Genomic DNA, 26,127 nt, shown 5'->3' on the forward strand with positions numbered 1-26,127 from the left:
CCACCACCCCCAAAGTACCAAGTCCAACTCCCGGGGTCAGGCCGACTAGGATACACGCGTCTCATAACACAGGGCAACAGCGACCGCCCCCAGGACAAGACGCGGGGAAGATGGGAGCAAATGGTCCGCTCCCCCGCTGCAGGCCCCCGACCACCGCCACCCCTGCACCCTGACTACCCTGCCTCCCGCCCCCAGCAGGCAAAGTGGGACAGGGGTGTCCCGGGACCTGGAGCAGCAGAGGCCGCCTTCAGGCCACGCGGTGCAGACATGGAGCTAATCCACAATCTCCTCCGGGGCAGCCTCCCTATGCCTGCAGCCACCACCTTACCAGCCCCCTGACCGCACTGCACCCATCTCCCAGGAGCAAGCTCACCTGGAGTCGGACCTCAGGCAAATCTCCGGCGGCAGACGTCGCCCCCAAGCCAGGCCGTGGGGGAGAGAAGAAATGGAGCAACTCCCTGGAACACATCCCCTGCCCCTGCCGCCTCCGCCGCCGCCTCCCAGGAGCAAGTTCATCTGGAGACCCGCGTCCCGCCTCTAGGGCAGCAGAAGCCGCCCCTGGCTCCGCCTCCGGGGAGAGCGGAGCGAATTGATCGGCTCCCCCGCGGCAGCCTCCCTCCCCCCGTGGGTCCCGCACCTTAACGGCCCCGCCCCCACTCCGCACTCAGCAAGCTGAGTGGGACAGGAGTGTCCGGCGACCTGGGGAAGAAGAGGCCGCTCCCAGGCCCAGCAGCCGGGACAAGGCAGCTATTCCACCCGTTCACCAGGGGTAGACCCGCTCCGCCCCTCTGCCGCTGCCACCGCCCTCTGACCTAACCGCCCCACCTACCAGGAGCAAGCTTACCTGGAGTGCAACATTTGGTGAATCTCCGGCGGCCAAGCCCCACCCCAGGCCAGGCTGCAGGGAAGAGAAGAAATCGATCGGCTTGCCCGGGCAGCCTCCCAACCGCCACCGCCACCGCCGCCGCCCAAAAGCATTGCAATAGCCTACCGGGGTCAGGCTGACTGCAAGGATGTGCACTTGCCTTCTTATCCTGGCCAGGTCCCTGAGCACCTCCCTGCATCCCTACACTCCCTGCACCTCTGCACCCCTGCTACTCTCTGCAATTCTGCATCCCTCCTCCCCCACATCCCCTGAAATGCCTGCGCCCTCCACAGCCCCTGCACCCCTGTCACCAGTTACACTTTTGCGCTGCTTACACTCCTGCACCCCTGCATGTCCCACACACCACCTCTTGGGCCTTTGGCAGAGCCTCTGCTGTTAGACCAATGCACAGTGACTCACTCTTTGCCAGTATATGATGCATCAGTGGACGTCAGGGGTTGCCTGCAGGAAGGTACATGTTCCCGGTCACTAGCCTGGGCCACTAGGGTGATCTCTGTGAGGTCACCCAGGACGGGTTCAGAGATGCTGTTCTCTGGGAAGAGAGGAGTTGAAACCGGTCTTGAGGGCAGAGCTGTGCTCACCAGGCCGTCCACGCTTCATGTTTTACACAGGGCTTTGGAGAAGTGAAATGGATCCGGCCAAGTAAGACCGGCCTGCTGTGAGCCCACCTCAGTCCTGGGCTCTGAGTCAGACCGACTGGCTCCCTCAATCAGGGCCCAGTTTGGGCACCTGAATGGTCCCTTTGAGGCATCCCAACAGTTCTCAGGATGAAGTCTGGCTGCTTCCACCCCATGGCCCTCCCTCCTACTGTGCTGGCCTCAGGAAGGATCCTTATATGGGGAAGAAGGCAGCCCACACCCTACCCCACCCCTCACCTTTCTCTAACCCAGGCTGGTGCTCTCTCTGCCCCTCAGAGTCTGGGAAGCCATCCCTCTTCAGTTATGTCCCTTCTGAGATGGACTTGCTTCCACTCAATTCTAGGCGAGGATGCACCATGGAATGCACTGGGTAAGAGAACCAAAATAAATAATTTCTTCTGTGAGGTTGTCTGTTTATCTGCTGGGGCTGGGCTGTGTGTAGTTTGCTACAGCTATTGGTGTGAGAGGCTAAAACAGCCTGTGTGTCCTTGTTTTCATCTCCCCGCTGTCTTTGGGTTTTCCCTAGACACTCCTGAGACATTTACTTCTGTTAGTATTATTCCTGTTATTACACACGGGCCCTACTGACATGGAGGTAAGGTGTTGGGGGAGCGGGACAGAGCAGGGCATCTGCAGTCCTGTGATTAGTTCTCATTGAGCCTGTGCCCTGAGCTGTGACCTCCACAAGTGTGTCTCTTTCCCCCCACCCCAATTTGGGTGACACAGAAGGGATTTCCCTTCTCCCAGGTTGGTTAGGCTCTGGTAAAATAATTTCTCATTAAAAAAACAAACAAAAAACAACTTCCCCCAATGAAACAGAATGTTCTGGGTGTATTTCAATACAGTTATTTTCTCCTCTCCAGGCAGGAAGCATGAGGAGTTATCCTCTGACCTTCATTCTGAGAACAGGACACGGTCCTGGATGTAAAATACATGAAAAAGAGCATGGGGCCCCTCTGACTGGCCCCCTGGAGTTGTCACACTCTGATTTCCCCACACTGAGCCTCCTGCTGGCCTCAGGGACCTGTTAAATCTGCCTGCCCCCGGGGTTCTTACAAAAGCAGGTTCTGCCTTGGGAGCTGTGACTCTCCAAGCCTGCCCGCTGTTCCCTTTGCAACCTCTCTGGGTTGGAAGCAGCTTTCCCCCTCAGTCTTCTGGGATCTAAGAAGAGCAGTGGGTTTGCAGCTCCCTCAGATTTGGTGTTATATTTTCAGGACAGGAGGAAGAACTTCTGAGCTCCACACGAGCTGGACCAGAGGCTGGAATCCTCCCTTCCTCTGCCACCGTGCAATCAGTGGCTGTGGTTCTAGCCGAGTTTCTGAAGATGTGGACTTAAACACACATATCCCAGCCCTCACAGGAGCACACAGTCCCATAAATCCCCCTAGTTTCCACTGGTAACTATGGAGCCGATGGGGACACGGGTTTCGGGACCACAGAGGCCTGACTGCACGACTTGCTCCGTGGCCTATTTACGTGGTTGCTCCGGGCCTTGTCTGAAGTGGCTTGCTTACCACACCTGGTACGTGGGAAACACAAAATAAGTACTAGAACCTTCACTTTTTCTCCCTCCAGGGCCTTCAAACGTAGAAAGTAATAAGTGAACTCAGACAGCCTAGTCACCACAATGAGGTCCGTCCAGCCTGGCTCTCCTTAGTGATGGGCACTGACTTGCACCTTAACTCGGAACAGTAGGGGAACTGCCTTCCTCTAACTGGGCCTCTCCCCACACCAGGCACGCCCGCAGCTCAGACGGGGCCAGCTCCCCAACTGAGGTGTGTGCTGGTGGATTCAGTGTGACCTGGCCCTGCCGGGACATGAACCTGCAGTGAGTGAGGTGGAGGGTCGGGTGGAGGGGGGTCCCTTCTGGGGTGGCAGGGGGCCCGGTAGCACCCCTCCCAGCCTGGTGCCTGGGGCTCCCTAACACCTCCTACAGCTCCTGGGTTGGCTCCGGTCCTGGCCACTTCACACACCCTCCCAGTATCTTTTAATTATGTCCCTTTTCTGCTTTTATCAGCGAGAAGTGGCTTCTGTTGCTTGTTCAGTGAAACAGTACATCGGGAAACCAGACTACTTCTAACATCAGTAAAATACCAACCTCGGTCAGCTCGCCGGGCAGACCGTGCAGCACAAAGGCCTGAACAGGGCTGTGCGAACGGCTTACATGAAGGGTCCTCAGCATCTGTCTTCAGAGATACAGAAGCTGATGGTTCAGGTAAAACCTCAGGGTGGGATTGAGGAATCCAAAGCTGGTTGGTTTCAAAGGCTAATTGGTCAGACCAGACCCCTGAGCTGTGGTCAGAAGCCTGGCTCACCGTCACGCAGACTCAGCGCCCTAAGTGCCGGGTGGGGCCGGTGCTGTTCCCTTTGTAGGCTCTCGTTGGGGATTCAGTGTAGCCCCTTAAATACAGCAGAAATTCCAGCCCCATTAGCCCCCAACCTGAGTGTTCCATGACACAAATCCCGGGAGTGTTTAATTTTCATCTTTGTTTAGGAGGATGAAGGTGGTTCAAGAGAAGACATAAATTCACACTTAGTGACACAAGGTCACAGCCAGTACTTCCTCCACGGAGAGCTATGTGCTCCCACAGTGGTGGCTGGGGGCTCGGCAGAGACCCTCTGCTGGTCCCAGAAGGACTCGCTCCTCTGGCCACAACTCATGGGTTGGACAGCAGATCCAGAGGGTGACAGAGCATCTTTCCTGGGAATTTGGAACTGACACATAGAAATCAAGTTCACTCATCTGGAGTTTGGCGGAGGGGAGGGGCGGTGGTTGGAAATCAAATGAAACCAGAGCATGAGAGACACTTAGAAGTGAAAGAGCGAGAGACAGAGAGACTGAGCTTGTGAGAGCAAATAGTCAGAAAGAAGGCAAACAATCAGGGGACAGAGGAATTCCAGCTCCTGACTGTCTAGTCTGTCCCAACCCATCAATGACCCCGTGAGATGTTTAATAACATTCCAGTTTTGCAGATTAGGAAACAGGCTGAAAGAGGTGGGGGCTGGGTTTGGGTGCACAGTTAATTCAATTGCCACTGGACCCCACACTTCCCATTGCCTGAAGGCACCCTAATCCTCACTGGGACCCCTGTGGTCCCCTGACAGCCCAGCACCCTGATCAAAGGGACCCTGCGGGAGTGGGAACCCCTCTTGAGTGTGGAGAGTTCCCTGCCCCGAGATGCCATGCATCAGCAAGCTCCCGCTCACCCCAGGTTAACATCAGCCCAGCTGTACAGTCTCCCAACCCGCTTCCCTCCCTGCCAGGCACCCCCAACCTTACCACCGAGTGTACTGCAGGAATTCAGGCACAGGGATGCCCAAATCAACACGAGCCCACCGGCTATAGAAACAGCAGACTCCCAGCCCCACCTGGGTTGCGAGGGGACAGAAGGTGTCCTCAACTTTCATGTGTCTAAAACAATCTTCTTCAGCTGGAGGTTCTAGAGAAAAATAAAAGGTCCAAAACATAGTTCGGTGAGGAATTCCTCCAAGGACCTGACTCCAGTGTCTACAACCATGTGTACCTACCCCCGGAATTGGGGTGAAGGTGGATTATTGATCAGCACAACCCCTGGTGGCCCAGCTCCTTGGCTTGGCTGCCCAGAGGGGGCTGGGGGAATGGGTAAGGCCAGGGCACTCAGGAAAAGCACAGAGGACCTGACCTCTCCCTTCTGCACTCGTAAACCCTTCTCCAAATCTCAAGGCATTGGACAGAGATCCGCCACAATAATGAGATGCTCCCATCTCTTCACTCACTCCTGTCGGTTCACTTACATGCTGAGCATCCACTGGGTCCCAGGACAAGACACATAGAATGGCTGATGGGACAGGCTTGGTCCTTCCCCCTGGAACCTGTTCAATCTGATCAAAGAATGATCACTCATAAAGAGTTTCTCAAAATTATACAGAGACCAAAGACCAACTGCAGAGTGAACCAAATTTAAAAATATATATGAAGATCCCCCAGTCTCCCCGCCTAAGGTTAACAGCATAAAGCAAAAAATTCTTGCCTTTAATCACCAGGGAAGTTGTCACCCCCTCTCAGGTGGAAAGGAGAGTTATTCTTTGAGCACGTCACAGAAGTGCTCCATCGGATTGGACCAGGGCATCTACATTCATTCAGCAAATGTGTATAAGCTCCTACTACATACGGGAATCTCCTAACTAGACCGTTCCCAAGGCTCTCGGGCTTTATCAGTCAACAAAATAGACATGACTCCCCATCACTGGGGGCTCAGAATTTTAGCAGAGGAAACAGGCAGCATGTTGGGGTAGCAAGAGTTTGAATAAATTTTTAAAAAAGAGTGATATGAGCAAACTCGGGTGATGGCGGTGGGGTGGGAGGCAGGCAGGAGAGAATAAGGCAATCCTGGCAGATCTCACGGAGTAATGAACTTGAAGCAGAATAGATCCGGAGGAAGAAGGAAGAGCCGGAGCCAGAGGCCCCCAGAGTGAAGGGGAGAGTGTGGGCAGAGAGGCAGAGCACGCCGGGTCCTGAGGCCTTTGTGACGACTTTGGCTCCTAATGACATGGTGACCCGTTTAGTGAGTTTTGAGGGGAGGGGTGATGTAGTCCAACTTATGCTTTTGTGTTTGTGTTTTTTGGGGGGAAGTAATTTATTTATTTTAATGAATGTGCTGGTGATTGAACCCAGGATCTCAAGCATGCTAAGCATGCGCCCTACCACTGAGCAACACCCACCACCCCCAATGTATGTTTTTACAGGCTCCCTCTGACTCTGTGTGGATGAGAGATTGTAGGAAAGCAAAGATGGAAACAGAAGGCTATTGGTATCCAGGAAAGGCTGAAGGTGGCTCTTAGGAGGGCGGGGAGCAGAGAGCAGGTATTTAATTAAGACAGAATATCCAGAATTTTCTAACAAGCTGGATTTGCTGTCTGTGAGTGTAAAAGAAAGAGAGAGAAAGGACATGGTTCCAACATCTGGGCCTGGACAATGGGAGGGATGTCCTCTCTGGATGGGAAAGGGGATGGGAAAAGGTGGGGCTGAGCAGGTGGAAAGGGGCTGGTATCAGCTCAGTTCTTCAATGTCATGGTTAAGGGGTGTGTTACATATTGCCACAGAAGTGCCTAATAGGTAGAGGAATCTGTTTTCTTTTTCTTTTTAACATTTAAAAAATATAATTAAACATATTAATTGTATTATGTGAATGATTTGGGAATTTTGTTTCATGCCAAGTTATATGTTATATATAGCCAAATGGAGCATATATCAAAAAGGGGAGAAATGAGGGCTTTCACATAAACTGACTGTCCGTAACGTAGGTAAAATTTCAATAAAACCAGTCTTCAGGGCAAAAACCTCATCTCGGTGTTACATAAAAATAAATGAAAAACGACTATGTTGATGTACCATTATTTCATGTTACATAATAGCCCCAAACTAACAGTGTTTAACTATGAGGCTTGTAGAAATACTATTCGCTTTATTCACATAAATACAGAAGTGCAGAAATGTTCTAAGGTAGAATTAGCATCTTAGTGGAAATAATACATATTTGAGCATTTTACATGATATATATGTACTGATTCAAAATTTGGAAAAGTAATTTCATAGTAGAACATATGTATGAATGTGAAAGCAAGATGAATGAAAGGAAAAGAATGTGATGTGAGTCTCAGGGATAAAGGCTCAGATGGAAAGGGGAAATCAGGGAATTTTGGAGAAATCGAGAAATTGATGGCATGCCAATTTCCAAGGCTGGGTTGCTTCCACCAAAGGAATAGCAGAGAGAGAGAGGAGAGGCCCAGGAACCCACCCTGGGGAACACCCACAGTATATGTTTGGAAAAAACAGGAGACATTGGCAAAGGACCAGCCAGCAGGCCAAAAGCAGAAACAGACAGAGAGATGGGCTGGAGGTTGAGTGAAGCAGGAACACGGGGTAGGAGGGATGGAAGAGCTGGGTCAAATGCTGCCGAGGGGCCAAGCATGATGAGGAGTCAAAATTGACCACTATATTTAGCAACATGGGGTCACTGATGGCCTTGACAGGGCAGTTTCCATAGAGCGAGGGATCAGGCGAAAAGCCAGAATGGGTGTAAAAGGGGATGGCTCAAGAGAAGATGCAGACAGTGAGTTTAAACAACTCCTTAAAGATTTGCTGCAAAGACACAGGGTGGCAATTGGTGGGGGTGAATAAGGGTCAAGGAGTGCTGTTGGTTTAAGAGGATGGACGTTTATATACTGATGGTGCCAACTAGCAGGAGAACAAAATAGATGAGGCAGTGAAAGAGAGGATGGTTTTGGGAGTGAAAACCCAGAGAAGATGGGAGGGATGGGGCCTCGGGGACTTTTGGAGGAACTGGCTTTCGATGCCACTTTTAATAAGCGGTAGGGCACCGAGAGTGAGGTCACAGACATCAGAAGGCGAGCGGATGCGCTGGGAGTTGCTTGTGAAATTTCTCTTCTGTTGGCTTGTTTGCTTGTTCAAAGTAGAAAACTAACCTTACCAGCTGAGGAACAAGGAGGAAGAAAGAGTTACTGGAGCCATGAGCAGAAGATAAGAAAGAGCCTTCCAGGGAGAATGGGACAGTAAAAAGGGCAGGGGGAGGCGGGGGAGTGCGCTCCCAGAAAGTTACATTTTCCCTTTGACGTCCCCAAATGTGTGACGTGTTATTACCCTTCCTGCTGTCTACAAAATAAAAATTAATTATGGTTCAGAGGAAATGCTATTTCATTCTAAGAGGCTGCCTGTTTCTCAGGAATGGTCATCTTAAACTGCAAATATTACAAACAATGTTGAAAAGATGAACCTGTGTACCTAAAATCCCCTATTTTCTATTAATCTGTTTACTACTTAGTTCCCCTATCAATAACACATAACAAATACTGCCATGATGGAGGTATATCGATGCTTAAAAGGAAATGAGATCTGTATCCTTTTGCTAAATTCCATGGCTTCCTTAATATGCAGTTCCACTTGGAATTTAGGAATGTCTGGTATAAGAAGTGAGAAACAGTTTGAGAAAATCCCGACTCAGAATTATACATCACAACCACATCTCACAAGTATATACAGCCGTAAAAAAGTTTAAAAGCAAAACTCCGTAACTACTCTTAAAGACCTTTGCAAACCTGGGCCTGCCAAGATGTTTCCAAACTGGAAAGGAACTCCAATCTCTTGCCTGGTACCGGACCAGAGGCTGGCCAGCCTTTTCTGTAAAAGCGAGAGAGTAAATATTTTCAGTTTTGCAGATCATTTTGTTGTAACCATGCAGGTAGGCAATAAGAAAGCTAAGAGCACTGGGAGATAGGAAACAAACGGGCATGCCCACACTCTCCCTTCCACTCAGGGCAGCTTCTCTGTGGTGGGGAGCTTTGCCACAATCACTTGCTTCTTTTTTCCATTGGTTTCTTTGTTTCCACCTTACTGCTCGAGCTCAGAACTTCAGGTGGGCCTGGTCCTTCAGCATCCATGCAGAGAAGGCTGAGCGGGGTTGGGAACCCCACCTGATGGAGAAGAGAGATTACTGGGAGGGACATTGTGGAAGCCACCATGACACGAGACAATCACACCTTCCGGGGTGAAAGGGAACAAAGACAAGGGAAGGACACAGTAGTGGGACCCCTAGGTCGCCTGCCAGGCTTGTTCTCCCTCCACGGCAACCATGGGGGCCTGGGGGGTGTTGGGCTTCAGCTACGGTGATTCGGATGAAGGGACTCAATATAAAGGACCCTCCAACTCCTCACTAGGTTCCAAACGCAGCCCCTCTAATTCCACCCTCTGAGTTTCTGGAACTCTGCTGGAAGAATACATGAGCAGGCCAGAACCAGAGCCCAAGCCAAACATGACAGGGGCTCGTGGGGCTGTAACCCCATGCTCAGTGGTCGGGGACTCCTTGCAAATCTGCAGAAATCCCTGTTCCACCTCATTCCTGGGAGAAACCCCAGATCTCCTCCTGCTCTGTCTGTTCTTCTCTTGAGGCTATTGTCCTGGAGGGATGCTGAGTCCTTGAACCTGGTCCTCCAAACGTACATAAGCAGCCTGTTCAATAAAACAAATTATGCACTTTTTCACATTTGCCAGTTTTTTGATTCCAGAAAGGCTGTGGGACTCATTCTCACAGTCTCCTGTGCCCCCACCACATGGTGGCCCTCTGCTCATGTAAACACGATTTCCCACAACTGCACCCTGCCTCCCAGCTTGTCAGAGGGGAGTGTCCCACAAAGACACAGGTGTTTGTGAGGATCCTGTCCCCCAGCAGAAAGCCTGCTCCTGGAGCCACGGACAGGGATCTGGCCTCCTAAGCCGCTCAGCTCTAATTCAAAGCCTAAAGTGGAGGCCCCGAACATTGCTGAATGACTTTCTGAATCACCTGGACTGGAGGGGACTGATTTTCTTTCCAGGAATGGAGGTAGCGCAGCCTCCATTTTCAGGGCTGACCTTGATGATGGATCTAGTTCCCCCGACTGCACCGCAGGAAGGAGTGGCCCTTCCATCCCACAGGTTGGAGACCCAACCCAAGGGAGTACTGAAGCAGTGCATTGCTGCCAGGTCCAGCATCCCTGCAGAGTGGCCTCTGCCCTTGAATGACCCCCTTCCCAGGGCCTTTCTTGCCCGGACACCACCACACCCCAGGCTGTGCCAGAGCTCTGGGGCTCTGCGTGTCCAGGGCACACAGGTGGCACCTGAGCCAGGTGTCCCCTGGGCCTCAAGGGAGAGAGGTCTGCTTCTGCATCAGGGGAAGGTGACCCCACAAGGCTGGCAGGACACTCTCAATATGGACCTCCAGGAGCCCTGGGAGCAGTTTCCCTGCAGGTGTTAAGAGCCATCATCAGGAGGGCAGGGCCCTCTTTGTGCAGACCATCCAGCAGTGCTGGGCCCACGTGCTGACCTCAGAAATCTACATGCCCCCAGGATACCCCAGGCAACCTCACAACTTCGTCACTTGGTGACCTGGGTACCACGAGCTCCTTGGCCATCCCATGAGGGTGGTCCTTGCAGGCATGGTCTCCAGGTTCTCCCGTTGAGAAATCCCCCTGGGTTTCTGTGGTCACAGAGCAGACACCAGAAGATTCTAGTCCTGCAGTGACCCCCACAGCAGTCAGCTCCCCTGTGCATGTCCAGGGACAAATGACAGCAATTTATTGCCCGGTACCATGATGAACAAGGGGGTGGGATTCCATACTAAGTTCAGGATCCTGGTAACTCACTCTGCACCCCAAAAAGCTTCCATGAGAAATGTGTGTATTGGGATGTCTGTGCCCCTTGAAGAGCTGTTCCTGAGGGTTCCTGGGACCCTCCAGCCCCTCTCAAGGTTCTCAGATCCTGGGTCTAAATTTCTATCTGCCTCTTTTGGTGTACGGCCACCTGTGTCTCGTGGTCATGGGTCACTTTATTGCATGACTTGGCATGTTCTTAGTGCTCGTCCTCCACCCCTGCACTAGACTCCCAAGATGTTCCCACTGACCCTTGGCTCCCTGGGTGGCTCAGGGGGCCCTAATTCTGCACCCTTCACTCTCCTCCTCTACCCCCACCTCTGGGGCCACCCCTAGGTGGACTTGGAGGTGTTTGTAAATGAGTCTTACACAAGGACATGTCTGGACAAAGCAGGACCCCACCCCCGGAAAACTCACCTGCTCCCTTCTCAGAAGAGGACCCCACAGCCCCACATTGCCTCCCAGGGGTCTACTCAGGACACAGTCCCCCAGTTCTGGGCAAGGTGTCTCCCTGGAATCCTTGCTTCCAGGAAGAGTCTCTCTGTCCTTCTTCAGAGTTTAGAGGTGTTCCCATGTCCCTGACCACCAAGATGCCCAGCACAGTCCCTTCAGTGACCTGGAGAGACAAGTAACTTATGTGGCCACAGGTCTCACAGGACACACCTGCTGGGACCCCAGGCTAAAGGGCTGTCCTTCTGCCTTCTCAGGTGTGGCTCCCGTGGTAACTTTTTGCAGGGGGCCCAAACGGGGAGTGTGGCCCAAAGCAGTTCATGGGGCTCTCTGGGCAGGGAAGACTTGGGCCAGGTGGCCTTGCCTGGTTTCCCTGCTGGGCCACTCTGAAAACCCCCGCTCCTCTGGCTGTGGCTGGAGGCCCCTCAAACCTCAGGGCGGGGCTCTTTCTCTCAGCCTCCACTGACTCCAAAGCCACGCTGGTGCTGGCGAGGGGAAAGAGCTTTCTTGCCTTCTTTTGGCCAAGTTGCCACAGGTGGATGCTGCGGGGAGCTGGAGAGAGAGGTAGCACTTGCTCAGATGTGAGTGGTTAAGCAATTTGACACCCTGTCAACTAGCCTTAAACATTGGAATGAGGTCTTTCCCGGTAAAGCTGGAAGTTACTTTCAGTAACTTGTCTAAAGATTTCTTTTTTTTTTCCACTTAAAGACTCATAAAACCTCTCCCAGGTCATTCCTGGTATGGACCATTATCCAGGGATCAATCAGGAAATGCAGGAGGAGAGGGGTGGGGGTGGGGGAGAGGGGAGGTTAGATCAGAGCCCACGGAGAGGAGATGCCCCTCCCAGGAGCCTCACACTGGGCAGTGGCTTCTGGCATCCAGCTCTCCTGTTCTCAGGCCCATTCCATCTGCGGGGTTTTCCAAAAACATAATGGTGGAAGGGCCATGGAGGACACCTAGAACTTCCAGAATAGACAGGGGGAGCAGAGTTACCATGCTGGCCCTGGGTTTGGAGACAGACCTGCAGTGGAGACCACAGGCTTCTGAGAAGCCAGTTTCGAAATAAAGGCAGTATGCACTGGAATACCCGGCTCGAGAGAGTGCTTCATCATAGACATGTAATTTACATAGTTCTCACCACTAAATTCTGTGTTCCCAACACGCTACATGAATGACGGCTTCAACACACATTCATCTCTGAGATGTGAAAAAGTGTAGAGCCGCTCTTTCATCCTGCATAATGGGCATGGCTACACTTAAGAACACTTACCAAGATTTCTCAGCAAGAGCCAATTTCGAAATAAAGGCAGTTTGTGCAGGAAAACCCTGTTGGAGTGAGGGCTTCCCCATACACATGTAAGTTATAGAGTTCCCCTCACCATGAAACGCTGTTCCCAACATGCTACATGCATGAAGGCTTCGACACACATTCAGTTCTAAGCTGTTAGCATGTGGAGAGCCGCTCTTTCATTCAGCACAAAAGGCATGGTTACACCCAGGAAGATTTACCCAGATTTCTCAGCTGCTTCCTTCAGCCAGATTCAAAATAAAGGCAGTTTGTGCTGGGAAAGCCTGTTGGAGCGTGTTCAGAGCTGTTTCGGGCTCTGTCCCAGCTGGAGGGTGCAAAGCCCAACCTCCAGAAAGAGGGACCAGGACCCCACCCGCCAGGTGGTGTTGCCTTTGTAGGGGAACAGTGATCTTTGGGTAAGATATATTGCGGCTCTCTCTAAAAACTGCTTTGACTTAAGTTTGCATCCTAGTCACCAGTTCCAGGACAACAGAAAAGGCATACCCTACATCCCTTTGCACTCAACTCTTCCCAAAAGAGCAAATATTTGTCCATGAAAATACCAGCTGCTCTTCTAAGGCCCACTAAATACCCAGCAGTGTGGGCGGTGCACTCTTGATCAGGGACAGGTGGAGAGGGAACAGCGGTCCTCCAGCAGGCTTGGCCTGGTGTGGCAGCTGCGCTGTGGGTGCGTGGTGGGGAGGGAATGCAGGGAATCCTGTTTGAGGGGCCTCTGTGCACGCCTGCATTATAGTCTGAGGTTTCATACAAAGGCTCCAGGCATCCTAACTGGTCAGATACAGCCCCCACCCTTGGGCTGGAACCACCAGGAGATAAGTACCTGTAACAGGGACGGTGCCTGGTGTGGGGAGAGGTCATGGGACCCTCCGGGGGCAGGGGCGGTGGTGCTGGGGAAGGCAGGGGATGCAGTGAAGGGTGGAGGGAGCAGGGTCCTTTGCTTGGGGGTGCGAGTTCTTTGGGAGACCACAGGGAATGGCACACATCATCCCCACCCTATACCCCAAATTCCTAGCCCCGCCAACACAGGGGCTGCTCTGCACCCTCTCAACGTGGCTCTCCTGTAAGACCGCACCCAACCAGGCATCTGGCACCCTGCCCTACCTCCCCTCTTGGGACAGATCCCGTCTTCTTGGAAACTGCCTAGCAGCGCGTATTCAAGGCCGGCAGCCGGCCTGGCGGATCTGCACTTCAGGTGCCCTACCTGGCCAGCCGTGCCTGCCTGGGCTCAGTCCTCTATCTTGCCCACCGGTAGCCTGGGTCCACTTCCGGTGCAAGCGGAGGCCGCGGAGCCCAGGCTGAGCCCCGCACACGGACAGGTGAGGGTGCCCCCACCCCGCCGCCCCGCCGCCCCGCCGCCCCGCCGCCCCGCCCACTGTTGGCAGCATTGCCCCAGCCTCCGGCCGGTGCCACCTGCAGCTGAGGACCTCCGCGCGGCCCCGCCCGCCCCGGCCCCACCCAGCTGCCCCATAAGCCTCCCCCCACCCCCGTCCTGGCCGCGCCCTTGCTCCCATTGGCTCCGAAAGTTCTGCTCTCGCACGTCTAACCTCGGGAGGACGCAGACGCAAGCGCTAGGGGAGGGCCCCGCGGCGTTGCCATGGATAAAGACGCCGCGCTCCTCGCGGGCTGGCGTGCGCTTCTGGGGCAGGCAGCGGGCTCCGGAAGTGTGCAGCTGCCCGGGACCATGGCGGTGTTTGCTGCTGGGGATGGCGGCTTGCTTGGCCGGGCCACTAGTTCTGGCCGCGTCAGTCGGCGGCCGACATCCTTTCTGGGGCGGCGTCTCACAGACGGTAAACGTACGGCAGCGCCGTTGGCGGGGCCAGTGGACATGGACCGGGGTGGGATCCGGGTTGGTGTGGCGGCCGGGGAGGGCTGTGGTGCCGGGGAGCGGGTTGGGGCGGGGGGGACAGGGCTGGGGCACAGCCTCCGGCTTTCCTCCCCCTCGGGCTCTGGGGCTTGGACCGCGACTCCGGGTAGCCCTGCGTGGCCGCGGCCTCCCAGAACCCCTGGGAAGGGCAGGTGGAGGACCCGTCTTTTATGAAGCGGGGCCTTACCCGCGTTTTGAAGAGCCCCAGAATCAGATGTTGGAATAGGGTGGTTTATCAGCCTTGTATATCAGCAGGGAAATTTCAGTTCCATCCAGATGTTGGCTCCTTCGCTAAAACTCAGGAATAAGACAAGGGTCAGTGTCAATTAGCAGTTATCTAGGGCTTGACTCAAAATAGACTGTGCGGGGTGTAGAGATGGTAGATGGGCCCTCCCTTTCAAGGTTGGTAGTCTTCTGGGATTAGAGGCCTCAGTTGAGGATTACATCCTCATCTGCAGTAATGGAGGTTGTGGGAAACATTAACACAGAGAAGGGAGGGGTGTTGCTGCGGTAACTCATTAAAGAAGCCAGGACACTTGCCTGGCTCTTGTGTAGGAGAGTCTCGCCTAGGGTAGGGCAGCAGTTATCAAAGTGAGTCCGAGGCCCCTGAGATGCAAGACTATTTTCGTAGGAACGCCGGGAAGTCACCTGCCTTTTGCACACTCTTGCACTCCCGAGTTTCCTGTGGGGTTTTCCAGGGAAAACCTAGTCTGTGATATCACAAAACAGGTAATGTAGAGGCAGATAGAATTAAGCTCTCACCAGTCCAAAAGAGATTCTCAGAAATTAAAATCACTGCTATTCCTCTCATTAATGATTTTTGTTTAGAAAAATATACTTATTTTTTGCTTAAGAGTATTAATGGTATCATGTAGTAGGTTGTTATTATTTTTAAGTGAACTCATAAGCATTTTTTAAAGTTCTTATTTAACTTCTAACACAGGAACTATTGATAGATTTAACCCACATAAACAGCAGCCTTTTGAAGTCCTCAGTATTTAAGAGTGTACAGGGGTCTTTAGGCCAAGAAGTTTGAGATTCCCTGGAGAACGGGTGCTCAGGTACTAGTCAGGTGCTTAGCGTTGATAGACAGATGCCAAGATGTCTTCTACATGTGCTCCCGGACTCGAAATAATTGGCCACACAGAGATCGGTGGGCAGTGCCTCCACTATACAAACCAGAAGCTGCTGAACGTGTCTTGAGTCTAGGCCATGTGCTGTGCAGAGATTCCCATTGTATCTGTTCTATCTAAGCCGGGATTCCTGTGCAGAGACCTGGCTCTGAAGACCCGCTCTCCTTTGCTCCCTGCCAGGTACCTTCTGTGTTATGTCAACCCTCCGGAGGGCTTCAGCCTCCGTAGGGGTGTCTGTATCCACATCGCCTTCCTCCTGAAGACCCTGCTGAAAATGGAAGAGTCGGTGCTGGTGATACCCCCTTGGGGCCGCCTCTACCATTAGCAGAGCCTGGACATCCACCAGGTCCGGATTCCCTGGTCTGACTTTTTTGATCTCTCAAGTCTCAACAGAAACATCCCTGACAATGAGTACGAACAGTTCATTGCAGGTGAGATGGTGATCGTTTAACTGGGGCCAGACGGTTTTTGTTCTGGTTCCGATGTGAACATCGGGCCGTCTTGCTTCGGGTTTGTCAGTCTGCTTAGGGGCCGTGCTCATGTTTCCTGCACTGCAGGTGAATTTGGTCTTTCCACAGTTTTTCTCAGGAAATATATCTGAAGTGTATGAGCTCTGTGTTCCCTCCCCTCTGAAAACCCTGGCCTTCTGGTGAGATGGAGCGGTGACAAGGAGGCCACTGCCACAGAGGCCTTGTCCCAGCAGGACTCGCTCCCTGGGCAGTAAGGGCCATTCTTACCTGAAGGAAAACACGATGTATGTGTACCATGGGCCACGTGCTGGAGAAGGTATGTAACCTCTCATTCAGTATAATTTGGTCCTGCTCAAGCTTCCCATTTTACTTTTTGTAGGAGGTAAGATTTGAAGATTTTCTTTGAATACAGCTATTTAGAGCTTATCTTTTTTTTTAATTGAAATGTGGTTGATTTACAATGTTTAGTTAGTTTCAGATATACAGCTGTTTTGTTAGTTTCAGGTATACAGCATAGTGATTCAGTTGTACATATACATAGTCTATTCTTTTTCAGGTTCTTTTCCATTATAGGTTGCAAGATACTGAACATTTTCCCCTGTGTTCTACAGTGAATCCTTGCTGTTTGTCTGTTTTACATATAGTAGTTTGTAATTGTTAATCCCAAACTCCTAAGTTTGTTTCCTAAGTCTGTGAGTCTGTTTTTGTTTTGTAAATAAGTTTATTTGTATCTTTTTTAAAAATTCCACATATAAGTGGTATCATATGTTACTTGTCTTTCTCTGTCTGAGTTATTTCACTTTAGTGTGATAATCTCCAAGTCCATCCATGTTGCTGTAAATGGCATTATTTCCTTCTTTGTTACAACTGTGTAATATTCTTTTATATCTAAATACTACATCTTTATCCAGTCATTTGTCAGTGGGCGTTTAGGTTGCTTCTATGTCTTGGTCATTGAAAACAATGCTGCTGTGAACATTGGGGTGCAGGTATATTTTGAAATTAAGGTGCCCTCTGGATATATGCCCAGGAGTGGGATTGCTGGATCAAATGATGTCTTTTTTTAGTCTTTTGAGGTATCTCCATATTGTTTTCCACATTGGCTTCACCAAACTACATTCCCCAGCAATAATGTAGGAGGGTTCCCTTTTCTCCAAGCCTCTCCAGCATCTATGGTGAGTGGATGTTTGAATGGTGGCCATTCTGAGTAGTGTGAGATGATAACTTATTGTAGTTTTGATTTGCATTTCTAAGATAATTAGCGATATTGTGCCTTTTTTTCATATGCCTATTGGCCATTTGTATATCTTCATTGGAGAATTGCTTGTTTAGTTGTTCTGCCCATTTTTGGATTGGGTTGTTTATTTTTTTTTCTTATTAAGTTGTATGAACTATTTTTATAGTCTAAAAGTTAAGCCATGTTCAGTCTCATCTTTTGCAAATATTTTCTCACATTCCATAGGTTGTCTTTTCATTTTGCTTATGGTTTCTATTGCTTTGAAATAGCTGATAGGTGTAACTAGGTCCCATTTGTTTATTTTGGCTTTTATTTTCTGTTGCTTGGGTGGATTGCCCTAGGAAAACACTGCTGAGATAGATGTCAAATAATGTTTTGCCTATGTTTTCTTCTGAGAGTTTTTTAGCGTCTTGTCTAATGTTTAAGTCTTTAAGCCATTTAGAGTTTGTTTCTTTTTTGGTTTTTTTTTTCAACTCTATTATATGCTTTCGATTTGTGGTTACCCTATTTTTCAAGTATATCAACCCATTATCATATCTATTTCCTTTAGACTGATAATCACGTAGGCTCCAACACATCCTAAGAATAATGAGAAAAAGGAAAAAGAAAGAGAAAAAATCTATCTTTTCTTGCTACCCGTCTCCCTTTCCCACCTTTTTGTATTTTGATATACTTTTTCTTTTTTACATCTTCATGTTTATTGTCTTGTAACTCGTTATTTCATTTCCAATGATGGTTTTCCCATTTCTATAGCATCCTGCTTCCTTTCTGTTTAGAGTAGAACCTTTTAATGTCTCTGTTTGGTTCCATAATGCTGAATTATCTCCCTAACCCCCTCCACCCTGAGCCTCTGAATACTCAGTACAGGGAAGCCAAACCATCCTAGCCTTCATCAGTCTTGGGATGCAATCTTCAGAGTGGGAAAGAAGAATCATTGAAAAATAATATTCTGTTTGTTGCTTTCTACCCTTGCCCAGAGAGTGAGAATCACCTCTGAAGGCGGAGGAAGAAAGATGGGGGCATGGGGCACAAAGTCTTTTCTCCTTTTGCTACTGAAAAAATGATTTCTTTTGTAATTAGTGATGATGCCCTTTAAATTGGTAAGATCGAGATTCCACAGCTTCAGCGCCTGTGAATAACCAGCTGGGAGAAAGCTCTCCAGGGCCCCTGCAGTGGGAAAGGCAGCCCCTCTGAGCACCTGTTGTTCTGTATTCTTCCGGCCTCCACACAGTTTCGCTAGGCACTGTGCAGGACGATGCAGTTCCCCAAGGTGGAGGACTGGGAGACCCCTGCTTGGTGGCAAGCCACAGGAGCCCACACTTGAAGGACAAAATGAAGAGTAGTGGGGCGGGCATAGGAACAGAGGATGGTTGAGACCCAGGATAGTTTCCTGGAGGCCAGCAGGTGAGACTGGCGGGGCAGATGGGGCCCTGGTGCATGGGCAGTCCTTGAGGGATCTGAAGCAAAGATATGAACCAAGATACTGGATTCGTGTGGGGGTAAATCGCCCCCTGGAGGCCACGTGGCAGTGCAGCGAGCCCAGGAGGAGAGGGCATTTCCCCAAAGTTGGGTTGACAGATCACAACCAACTCACTGGGAACCGAGAGGTACAGAGATATTGTTAACTTTTTGTCCCTCTTCCTGGAAAAAAAATTGCTTCCTGTTGAATAGCCTGTGTAGTTAGTGAGAATTAAAGACATGAAGTAACATTTCCTCAAAAGTCATCCATTGTGCAGTTGTTAATAAGGGTCAAATGCAAACTTGAATAGATTAAATCAAACAGTCATCATCGTATTTTAAAATCTTTTAAAATAAAAAATCTTGCTGTCTTTGTTCTTCATTTCAGGGTTCACTTGGTGATAATAGTAACAAAAGCAACAGCAAACCTTTAAAGAATTCTGTCCTGCTGTTCAAGGAACTCTGTGTTCATGACAAACAAATGAGGTGGCACTTTACAGGAAGGACAGTCATTAATCACACAGCTAGTAAATGGCAGGGGTGGGACTTGAACCCAAGCTGTCTGACCCCAGAGCCCCCTCTCAGGCCCTTCAGTGCAGCTCATCACTTGGTATGCCCAACAGAGGCCAGCATTAAAGAGCAGCATGACCTTGGCTGCTTGGCCTCTGTTTCTTCATCTGTAGAATGGGGGTGTGGGCAGTGAACTCTGTGAGCTCAGTGGTCACTTCCTCCAGCTCTGCTATTCTACTGCTTTGAGTTAATTTAAGAAGTATCCGAGCCCCTGAATGGCCCACCCATAGGCTGGCGCTTTGCTAGGCCGTGGGTTACGGAGAAAAATAAGATCAGCCTGCTTCTCCAAGGAGCCTGTGTCCCTCCACGGCAAACGGCTTTGAGGCCCAGGCTCCCTCGCTGGCAGTCGGGGACTGGGCAGGAATGTCTGATAGAAGATGGAGGCAGAGCCCTTCCGGGAACAGTGGTGGCCACAGAGCTATCAGGAGCGGGAGCATCTGTCCAGGCTGCTGAGAGGGGGGCCCTCATGAGGCCAGTAGCCCCCCCAAACTAAGCCCTCAGGACAAAGATCCAGCCATTCCTGCAGTGTCACAACAGAGCCAGTCCATCCTCATCACTGTGCCCCTGTGCTCCTTTGTCCTGGGGCCTCTCTTCCCCCTACACCCAGAAGACTCATCTCTCTCTCTTCTCTGAGTGTCCCCTCACTTCACCCATGGTCCCTGCTTCCTAGGCCACCATCTCTGGAGTTGACGATTTGCCCCCTCACACTCTCCGTTTGATCAGGAGCCTGGGTTGACCTCCTTGTGCTCACTTTCCCCCATGAGGTGATTTCTCCTCCTCTCTTGGGAACACCTGGAAAACCCAGTCCATTCCTAGCAGTGCCTGCCACCCTGGCCTCCCTGCTCATCTGCCTCAGTCAGGAGCAGCTGGAACACCAACTCTGTATTGCCTCACCGCCTACCATCAAGACGTCAATGTTGATTCTCCCTCCACCACCCAGTATGGTCATTGTAGGGTCTTCTTCTCCGTCAGCCTGAGCCAGACACCTCCCATTCACCCTACCCCCGGGCTCATACCCGGGCGTGTCTCCACCCCAGGTCCAGACTCTCTCCTTTATATGCCCAACTCTAGCCATCCAGCTGCTTCTCCACCAGCCTCGTTGGCCCTCCTTCACCCTCACTGGGGCATCATGCACTGACTCCTCTGCTTTCCTACCTGTCCACGTTCCTCTTACTTCCACTTCCCCACCTTCCAGCTCTGCATCCACAGTCAGCACTCTCTTTATGACAAACAAAACCCCCTTGACCCTTGATCTTTTCATTTCCTCACCAGGATGACTTCCATCTCGGTTCACCCAGCTCTATTTGTTCTGAGCCTGCAGGCAGCAGGCTCTCCCAGCACAGATTTCTAAGACTACAAATCAATGCCCAGCATGTTGCCACTGCCAGGCAATCCTCCAGGATTTCTCTAGTGAGCACATTTCCCCACTTGCCACACAGTGGTGTCAACATTCTATGCTCTCTGCACACCTCTAAGCTTCCCTCTGTCTCTTCCCTGACTCCCAGCAGATGGCCTTGCCTCCTGCTTCAGAGAGAATGACATGTTACTTGAAGGGAACTCGCTCACCTGCAGCAAATCTGCTCACCTCACCTTTTATCTGTCCCTCTCCCACCTGGACTCTAGCTGTAGTTGTTCTTAATTTAGTGAGTTTAGTTGACATATATATACACAGTTAAAAGCTTAGCACACTATAGGCTACCTTCTTGGGCTTACCTTTTCAATTTAACATAGGGTGTATGATGCATCCACTTCGTTGCATGTACCTGCAGTTCATTTGTTTTAACTGATCTTAAATGTTGTGTGTGTGAAAGTAACACAAGGCAAGTGTAAGCCAGGATTCAGGATGCTGGTTGCTTCCTGTGAGAAGAGGCCTAGGGCAGGATAGGACACAGTATGTCACTGTCAATAGTCCTGTTCTGGTGCTGGGTGACAGGTTCACAACTGTTTCTTATAATATTAATTTTAATACATAAATACTTCTGACAGGCACTTAAGGTGAGAATGTGTCATGAGCCAAGATATACAATGGATAATATTACATCATTATTGTTATGTAATCTTGTTATAAAATATAATATTCATAATCCTACATTGTTATGTGTTATATATTATATAGATGCATGAATTATATATTATGTATATAAATAACTACATATGTATTATATACTATCTGATAATAAATAAACAGAACATAACATGCTAGTATATCTACTATTATGTATTATTTAATAAATAATATACTATATCCTGTTATATGACATGGCACCTAATCTTTAATCAAATAAAAATATGTCACTATATGTAATGGTAATTAATAAAATTAAATGAAAATGCCCGCAGCTTTTAACGCCAACACCGCTCCAGCTGTCACTGTCTATCTTCTTCCCTTTCATGGTCGAGGTCCTCACGGTGCTATCTGTTCCCCTTTTCATCTCGTTATCCTGAACCTTCCTCCCCCTCCCATCCCATGCTGCCTTCTTCCCCGTGGTCCCTCTAGTCACCAGCGGCCTCTGGGGCACTGATTTCAGGGCAGTGTCTCAGGCCCAAGCTCACCCGCCTGTCCTCCACCTCTGCCACTGCTGGTGGGGACGGGGCGGGGGGCAGAGTGCACCTGTTGTCCTGGAAGAGAATACAGCACAGACTCCGTGACCAGCAGGAGGTGTGGCCGGAACCTGCAGGACTGGGGGGAGAGCCAGACTGTCTGCATCCAGACCGGGGGCACTTGGAGTGTGAAGAAGCCCAGTCCTCACTGCCCCTGAAGTGAGGAAAACACCCTCAGGTGAGTTAAAGTGCTTATGACCTAGGTCTGTTGGCTGCAAAGGACAAAGGGGTCCCTAAGGGGAGGTTAGTTGATGTTCCAGGCCCCACAAAGGCCCTAAGGGCTGGCGGGGAAGCAGGCTGGACGCTCCACTGGACCCAGTGTCCCCTCGGGGGTGGGGCCTTCCGGAACAAGCAGAAAGCCCTCAGTCTCTGGGGGAACGCGGCAGTGTGGGAGCATCCCTGTAGTGAGTCAAGTGACGTCAGGGCCTGTGGGATCCGTTTTTATGGCCACATTGAGCCACAGCAGAAGCCACAGCAGGAGTGAATTCCTGTCTCTCCAGCTGACATCCTCGTGTCTGAGTGCCAGGCTTCAGACCCGATCCCCTGGGGTGCTAGGACAGTTATACACAGAGGCGGCTCGGGGAGGCCTCAAGAGGGCTGTACTGGCCTTGCTGTCGACATGATTACTCAAAGATCAAACAATCCATCGATGGGAAGAAAATAAGAACCATGGTCACATCTGGACCACAAGCTTAGATGTGGTATATGGGTGATATTTATCGACAATCTGGCGAGGATCTGGTCAAAGCTAGAGGCCAAGGCAGCAAACCGGTAGTGACACTAAGGAACATCGTGGTGCAGAGGCTGGATTGGGGGTCTGAAGTCTCCTCCCAGGAGGAGCCTCAGTGTTTGGGAGGTGGCTAATGTGCCTGCTTCATGTCACTAGCAAGTGATGCCACCTGCGGAAAATCAGCTATAATCCTGAGCCGGGTCAGCCCTGGGTGATGTGATAAAGGCTCCTACAAGAGGAGGCGCCAGACGGATAGTGAACCAACCAACAGGCTGATGAGTTTCTGGCCTGTGTTTATCGTGCTTTCGCAGCCAAGAATGAGGAGAGAGTTGAATGGTTCACCATGAAGATTTTAACAACTTAAGAGAGTTCCGTGTCTCACTGCATTTCAGTGTCACCCGGAGGAATTCAAGAGGTGTTTAGACCCAGAAGGGACTAACAGCCTCTTGGTTCCTCATCAACTTGACAAACCCACCAGCCCTCTATGGCCAGACCTTGGCAAGTGCCTTCCCTTGTTCTAACAAATCCCTTTCCACTCACGCCTGTGGTATGCTTTTATTTTTGTTTAATTAATGGGAATGAAGATACCTTACAGCCTCTTCAGACCTTTCCTTAGGCCTTCTGCTCTTAGACCCCGGCAAGGGGGCCCGCTGCCCTGGGTCCTGCACTGCAGAGGGTCCCTCTGGCCCTGACACTTCCTCTGGCCACGCCCTCCATGGGGTGGAGTCAGCAGGGCCAAGGGGGCAGGGTCATTGGCTCCATCCCATGCTCTAGAAGCCCAGGACCCCAGATGCCCTGTCTCAGCAGCCCCTGACCCATTCCTAGTGCCTGCACCGGCTCTCCCGGAAGCTCAGATTCCCAGGACTCACAGAGAGGCCAAAGGGCAGCTGTATGTATGGAGGGTATGAGCAGATCCCGAATGTGAGTTTTGAGTGTCCCCCTGTGAACATCCAAGGCCACTTGTGGCAAGGGATGGACCCAGCATTGGGAAGAAAAGGATCAGGCTAGTGGTCAGAGACTGGGAATCAGCTCTCCCCACACGCTCACTTTCTTTGCCGGACTCCCCTGTGTCTTGGAATTCTAAATTTGAACCTGGTCTTCCCCCTTATAATGAACGTATATTTGTAAAGGCAGGACTTTAGAACCTACTGCACTTAACATGTTTACATGTACAGGATGTGAGCTCCCAGGTATGCTCTGGCCTGCACTTCCAAAGGTCCAGAGCAGTTATGTTGGCTCTACTGAGACTGTAATTGGTAAAGACCATCTCCAGAGAGGAGAGCTCCTGCTTCACGCTCCAAAGTCAGGACCTTCTGAGTGGATAAAACAATGGACACTGTGACCCTCAATTGTAAATTGATTTAGAATAACGCCAAAGTGTGTAAGACGTGTGTGTGTGCACGCGCGCACCTGGGGACGTGTGTTGTACATGACTGTGTGTTTGTGTGTGCTCACGTGCACCTGGGGATGTATGTGGTTCTGTATGTTATGTGTGTGTGTGCGCCTGAGGATGTGTGTGGTTGTGCGTATGTTATGGGTGTGTGGGTGGTACATGACTCCATGTGTGTGTGCCTGTGGGGATGTATGTGGACTAGAGCCAGTGTGTCTGCACGTGTGTTTGTGTGTACGTGCATGCATTACTTTTAATAGTAGAAGCTGTCCTTTAGAAATACGATGTAGTAAAAATTGTATGATGTCCTTTGCTGTATAAATCAAAATTAAAATTATCTTCAATCACCAGAAATTTAGTCCCCCTCAGATTCTGTTTTTTTTCCATATTGATTATGTCCTCATTTTACTGATGAGGAAACTGTAGCTTAGAGATGTTGACTGACTCAACCAAGGGCATGGAGCTCGTGCGCCCAGGGCCAGGACCCAGTCCAAGCCGCACTGCTCCAGAGGCCTGGAGCCCTGCTCATGATCATGCGTGGCCTCTTGGCGGGGGAACAGATTCTGATGGGCTGTGGCCAGCGTGCAGGCTGCCCGTGCCGGGGACTCGGGAAGCCGGGTGGAGAGTACCAGACAGCAGACAAGAGTGAAGGGCTGCTCAGAAGTCAGATAGTTTCCTAGGTCTTGGATGAGGAAGGAGGCTCACTGCTCATCCTTGATCCCTTTGCTGGTGGCCAAAAGGGACCAAGGCCCACGAGAGCACTTCTGGGAGCTGCCTGCCAACACCTGGAAAAGGACTGCTCAGGACTGGCTCTGCAGTAGGAGCAGAGGAAGGAAATGTCGCCTCCTGGTGGACATCCTTTGTGATGGCAGTAGGAGGCCTAGGAGCCTTGGTATCGAGGTGGCAAGGCAAGGTCCTAGTGGATGATCGTTTCCACGTGTCTTAAAAATCATTGCTTCATATATTTTATCCATTTTGTGGTTTATTTTAGGGTGGTAAATATGGTCAGTGTTACTCCATATTACCTAGATTAATTAATTTTTTTATTGTTAATTTTCTCTTCAGTGATTTGGAAGCTATATTGCCTCTTAAAGAAAATTCTCTCTAAATCTTTATAAATCATCTCTAAGTTCATAAATTTTTATGCAATTGGACCAGTATTCCTATAAGAGTCTCAAAAATGAAATAATCTATTAGATCCTGTTCCTCAATAATGATAAATTTAGCATATTTTACCTCTCTGTTGTTCTAAATTGTGTGTGTGTGTGTTTGTGTGCTCCAGTTACTACTTTTTAGACAGTTGCTTTAAGTTTGTTACATTAACAAAGAAAATATAGGTATATACATCTTGGATTTCATTGCTCACTACCACTATTTAATCCCATGTCTTTCCCACTTTTGAGTTATTTACTTATTGGGATTTCCCAATCAACTGGACACATGATTGACTAATTGTTTTTGAGTGGTGGACTTGGAACACTTACATATCTATATGCAGATTTATGTTCTCCTCGTCAACAATTCTCAGAGTGTTGTTGATGGCCCAAGCCTTGTTTTAAATTAAGGCATTGTTTTTCATCACCAAAAAAAAAAATTATTAATTTAAGGTGTTGTCTTTTTATGGCTGGCTAGTCTTTTATGGTGAATGGATATTAATAGAGATTTCCTTAACCTTCCTCCTTCTTTTTGCCATAACTCGAATTCATTGAGAAACATGTTTTTACCATTTCTCAGATGGGCTTCAACTTTGACTTCTGCTTTAAACCATCACCCCACTCTTTTTCTCCATGCTTATTCCTGAAAAAGTGAGCTCTCTATTGGTTTATAGGTGGTTCCCGTCAAAGATTTGTGACTCCCTGTCCAAAGTTCCAAAGGAAGAGAAAAGGAAAGATTCCTGTTTCTGGTGGTTACATTTTGTCAGGTTAGAGATCTAGTTATCCATGTGGCTGCAGTGGAATCTGCAATATCTTGGCTCAGAGTTTCGTTTTTCTGGCTTACTAGGGGAACCGCATTAGCTGGGGTCACGTCGCTGTGGCCGTTGTCAGGATCCTGGGACTGAGGCAGCCCCTTTGCCTCCTTGTTATTTTGATCTTGCAAACTGGGTCCCAGTTATGTGAACCCTGCACCTGGTGGCCAGGATCGCCCCACACGTGACGTGTACCCAGTTCCTTGGCGTCCCTCACTGCTGTCAGCTAGTTCCAGTAAGAGTAC

General features: G+C 50.2%; 2 long non-coding RNA genes across 2 annotated transcripts in view; one reads left to right on the forward strand and one right to left on the reverse strand.

The window, feature by feature from the left end:
- Positions 1-26,127, reverse strand: part of LOC140693414 (uncharacterized) — a 252,294-nt gene that overhangs the window by 3,163 nt on the left and 223,004 nt on the right. Inside the window, exons 6-16 of the long non-coding RNA XR_012069175.1 lie at positions 11,586-11,706; positions 11,122-11,320; positions 9,413-9,529; positions 8,820-8,994; positions 8,620-8,701; positions 5,299-5,385; positions 4,805-4,964; positions 1,762-1,890; positions 1,286-1,418; positions 845-898; positions 374-568 (exon numbers count right to left, since the gene is read on the reverse strand). This is a non-coding gene — a long non-coding RNA (uncharacterized lncRNA). The remainder of the gene's footprint in view (positions 1-373; positions 569-844; positions 899-1,285; positions 1,419-1,761; positions 1,891-4,804; positions 4,965-5,298; positions 5,386-8,619; positions 8,702-8,819; positions 8,995-9,412; positions 9,530-11,121; positions 11,321-11,585; positions 11,707-26,127) is intronic.
- Positions 15,704-19,282, forward strand: LOC140693430 (uncharacterized). Its single transcript, XR_012069198.1, has 3 exons — positions 15,704-15,891; positions 16,039-16,246; positions 19,014-19,282. It is a non-coding gene; the product is annotated as an uncharacterized lncRNA (long non-coding RNA).

The sequence above is a fragment of the Vicugna pacos genome, unplaced genomic scaffold (assembly GCF_048564905.1).
Source record: "Vicugna pacos unplaced genomic scaffold, VicPac4 scaffold_19, whole genome shotgun sequence".
Lineage (NCBI taxonomy): Eukaryota > Metazoa > Chordata > Mammalia > Artiodactyla > Camelidae > Vicugna > Vicugna pacos.